Raw genomic sequence first — 4,915 nt, 5'->3', positions numbered from 1 at the left:
TCTTAAGACAATTTTAGGTATATTTATTCTTCATGGTTTCATGTAGGTTTTTGATAGCATATTGTTTAAATAATTCATTTTCAGGTTTAATTCTGCTGCCCCTGTGATTCTGAGTATTTCTGCAATGGATTGCATTGAAAGCCCCAAGTTTCCACTCCTCCTATTTGGGGAGGGGCATTTTGTTCCAGCTCTTGACTCTGTGGTCAGCCACATGACTTGCTTTGGCCAATGGGATATTAATAAATGTGGTGGGAAGTGTGCACTGGATTCAGTTTTGCTGTTGAATCTCTGCCATAACCTTGAGAACATGACCAATGCTAGCCCACTAAAGGATTGTAAAATATGCATAGGAAAGATTCAGGTCACCTGACCAGTGTCAACTATCCAAGACCAGTCAGCCTCTAGCCAATCTGTGAGCTGTCCATAGACTCATAAGAAAGTCTAGCCAAAATCAGCCAAGCACGAGCCAGATCAGCAAAACTACCCACTGACACATAGACTAGTGAGAAATACTAAATTATAGTTACTTTAAGCCACTGTCCTTTGAGACAATTTGTTATACAGCGATAGCTAGCAGATATAATCTTAATTGTAGCAATAATCACTACTGTTTATATTTCCCCGTTTGAGTGCATATGTGTATATGGAAGCTGCTCAGAACAGTGATTGAAGCTCTTGGATTCAGAACCAGACTGCCTGGGGTTCAAATCCTAGTTTTTAAATTTATTTCACTTATAGTAGTGTTTGGAACTATTCACCATGTTAAGTAAAATGCTGTTGCTGCTAAATCGCTTCAGTCGTGTCCAACTCTGTGCGACCCCATAGACAGCAGCCCACCAGGCTCCCCTGTCCCTGGGATTCTCCAGGCAAGAACACTGGAGTGGGTTGCCATTTCCTTCTCCAATGCATGAAAGTGAAAAGTGAAAGTGAAGTCTCTCAGTTGTGCCCGACTCTGAGTGACCCCATGGACTGCACCCCACCAGGCTGCTCCGTCCATGGGATTTTCCAGGCAAGAGTACTAGAGTGGGTTGCCATTGCCTTCTCCGAGTAAAATGCTACATGGTTATATTAGTGACAACTATAAGCACAAATGATCTGTCTCTATCCCTTCAATAACTCTTGTGAAGCTGATAATATCACACTCATTTAGTAGATGTGGATACCAAGGCTTAGAGAAGGTAAGAATCTTGTGCAGTATCATAGTCTGTGGCAGAGCCAAGACTGGCCATGTTTATAATCACTATTAAAAAAAATATTGCCATGATATCTCATCCATCTTGGCTTGCTTTTGGTCCAAATTTAAGTTTTGTGCCTCAAGGAGAATTAGAAAAAATTAATTTAGAAACCTAAGTAATATTAACTGGGAAGAAAGGAATGTGACAGAGAAAATGTGGACCACACAGGTGTTGGGTATCCCCTTTTTCTTGCCAAAGGTACTTTTCCAGTAAAATCCTGTTTATATACTTCAGTTTTGGTCATGGAAAAGGAAGATAAATGAAAACCACACTGGCTAAATCTCATCTATTTAATACAGTAAACATTTCATTAAACCAGACTTATTTCTAGGTTCAAGGATAGAGTAGGAGAATACCCTTAAAGGAACTTACAGTATTTGTAGTATAGATTTTTCAAAGCAGTACAGTTTTATTTAGGTAAATAGTAATTTCATGGCAAATACTGTTGTTTATAGCTCCTGCTGCATAGTTATATGATAATAACTAATATTTAGCTCTCGCTTGTTCCCCACCCCCTGCTGAGGGGTTATAATGGAATAAGTTATTTAAACATAGCCTCCAGTCTTTGTTCACTGTTAATTTCTTTAGAAAGATAATAATAATAGAATGATCCTAAATTCTAGACTCCAGGGTCTTTATTATCAAGATTTTATAATACCTCACTCCTTGGGTTTTCCATACAACTTTTTTTAGTTTTAATATTAATAACTTATTTTACTTATTCCAGTATCTTCACAATATGATCACTTCAACATTCAATTGACATAAAAATAATTAATGAATATTTTACATTTTTATATTAAATCCAATGTGAATTTAATCTTAAATAGCACATCTCAATCTGGACGAGCATTCATGCTTTTTTAAAATTTTATGATTTTTTTAATTGAAGTATAGATTTTTTAAATTTTGTGTTAGTTTTTCTTTCTCTCAGCAATGTCTGGCTATAAACTGCACTTAGCACTCACTGTTATGAGCACTGAGTATAGAAATAGTTGCTTCCTCTCTGCCCCAGTGTCACAGGGGCAGCAGAGCAGCTGCTCTGATGATGTTGGCAGGTCCAGTATCTGCGGAGCCGCTGAAGTACAGTTGGTTTACAGTGCTGTGCAGTTTCAGCTGCATAGCAAGGTGATTCAGTTTTTTATATACATACAAAGACCCTGATGCTGGGAGGGATTGGCAGCAGGAGAGGGGACGACAGAGGATGAGATGGCTGGATGGCATCATTGACTCGATGGACATGGGTGTGGGTGAACTCCGGGAGTTGGTGATGGACAGGGAGGCCTGGCGTGCTGTGGTTCATGGGGTCGCTGAGTCGGACACAACTCAGCGACTGAACTGAACACATATATCTATGTACATGTTCTCTTTCAGATTCTTTTCCATTATAGATTATTATAAGATATTGAATATAGTTTCCCGTGCTATACAGTAGGTCCTTGTTATTTATCTACTTTGTATATACTGGTGTACATCTTTTAATCCCAAACTCCTAATTTATCACCCCCCTCCATGTGTGGATGTGAGAGTTGGACCATAAAGAAGACTGAGCACTGAAGAACTGATGCTTTTGAACTCATTTTATCAAGGAGAAGACTCTTGAGAGTCCCTTGGACTGCAAGGAGGCCAAACCAGTCAATTCTAAAGGAAATCAACCCTGACTATTCCTTGGAAGGATGGTGCTGAAGCTGAAGCTCCAGTGCTTTTGTCACCTAATGTGAGCAACCCGCTCATTGAAAAAGACCCTGATGCTGGGAAAGATTGAGGGTGGGAGGAGAAGGGGGCGACAGAGGATGAGATGGTTGGATGCATCATCAACTCAATGAACATGAGTTTGAGCAAACTCCGAGAGATAGTGAAGGACAGGGAAGCCCAGCATGCTGCAGTCCATGGGGTTGCAAAGAGTCAGACACAACTGAGCAGCTGAACAACAATAACAACCCTTTCCTCTTTGGCAACCATAAGTTTATTTTCTAGGTCTCTGAGTCTGTTTCTGTCTTGTAAATAAGTTCATTTATATCGTTATCTTAGATTCCATATATAAGTGATATCACGATATTTGTCTTTCTTTGACTTACTTCAGTTAGTATGATAATCTATAGCTCTATCCATATTGGTACAAATGGCATTATTTCATTCTTTTTTTACGCCTGAGTAATATTCCATTGTATATAAGTACTACATCTTTTCTTACCCATTCTTCTGTTGATGGATGTTTAGGTTGCTTCAATGTCTTGGCTCCTGTAAATAGTGCTTCTGTGAACATTGATGTGCATCTATCTTTTTGAATTAGAGCTTTTGTCTTTTCTAGATATATGCTCAAGAACGGGATTGCTGGAACGTATGGTACCTTCCGTTTTAGTTTTTTAGGAACCTTCCTACTGTTCTCCATAGTGGCTGCACCAATTTACATGCTCATCAACAGTGTATGAGGGTTCCTTTTTCTCCACACCCTCTTCAGCGCTTATTATTTGTAGACTTTTTGATGATGGCCATTCTGACCAGTGTGAGGCGCACAAAACTATTTCATCGTACTTTGCATTTTCCTAATCATTAGTGATGTTCAGCATCTTTTCAGGTGCCTGTTGGTCATCTGTTCTTACACTTTAGATCATTGTCACCAACAAGCAACAAAATGCTAAACGTGTCCCTTTCTTGTGCACATGCTAACAAGTCATAAAAAAAGAAAACCCACTGGAGTCAGATACCAATTCTTTGGTATCAGACTTTGGACCAAGTGGCCTGCATAATCTACAGCCTGGATAATTTGCCTCTGGACTCAGTATTCTGTTCTGAATGTACATTTCAAAATGTTCAGTTTCTGTTTTCTTTTACTCTGTCCAGTAAAGGAGACTCAGGCTGTGTGTGTGTGTGTGTGTGTGTGTGTGTGTTTAACAGTTTCTGCCTGGAACCAATCTCATATGACCCAGGTTTTTCTGTCTTTTATCCTATACGTCGGAATCATAATGTGCCTCCACCAAATGTTTGAGAGCTGTAATACTCCGAGGAACTCAAGACCGGTCACTTTGTATGTATGGTGACAAGTACATCAGGTAAGATTGATGGTTAGCCTTCTGTGTCAGGAGCTTCCTTGCTGAAGGTGGGCTGTTGTTGCATGCACCCACATCTCCATCCCTGGGGACAGGCCAGTGCCAGGACCAGACTCATGGACAGATAATTATTATCATAGTAAAGTAACTTCAAAGGAAGAGTGGAATTCTGTGGCTGTGAGATCACAGTAGATCTGAGTGTCACTTTTGCAGTGTTTCATTAGTTTTCACCTGGAACAGTCCAGGAAGTGGCATGCATGAGGCTTTCTGGCTCACAGATTTGCTGTGCTTCTGGGGGGAAAAAAAAAATCGAAGTCTTAAGAAATGTGTTTATGGTGCCCATATCTTCAGAAGCTTTTACTTGATCTTGGCAGAGAAAGCTGTTGTTCGAACAATTGAAAACATCTTTTTTAACTGTTTCCAGAAAGCATTTGCAAACACCCCCAAGTAAGGTTACATATTTACAATGCAGCTCTAAGCCTCAATTAAAGCTGTTGTTATATAGTGTTTGTAGCCTCTAATAGCCTGACACCATAATAATATTATACAGTATCCCAAGATAATGAGACGAGTCTCTAACATCTGCTTATACTCAGAAAACAAAGGAGAATTGGAAGGCTGCATCCTGCA

At 39.7% G+C, this 4,915-nt stretch overlaps 1 non-coding gene across 1 annotated transcript; it reads right to left on the bottom strand.

The window, feature by feature from the left end:
* Positions 1-2,169: 2,169 nt before the first annotated feature.
* Positions 2,170-2,305, bottom strand: LOC133233863 (small nucleolar RNA SNORA43). Its single transcript, XR_009731908.1, has one exon. It is a non-coding gene; the product is annotated as a small nucleolar RNA SNORA43 (small nucleolar RNA).
* Between the last annotated feature and the right edge of the window lie 2,610 nt (positions 2,306-4,915).

The sequence above is a fragment of the Bos javanicus genome, chromosome 20 (genome assembly GCF_032452875.1).
Source record: "Bos javanicus breed banteng chromosome 20, ARS-OSU_banteng_1.0, whole genome shotgun sequence".
Lineage (NCBI taxonomy): Eukaryota > Metazoa > Chordata > Mammalia > Artiodactyla > Bovidae > Bos > Bos javanicus.
Note: the sequence above shows the minus strand (reverse complement) of the source record. Positions and strands in the feature narration are given on the sequence as shown.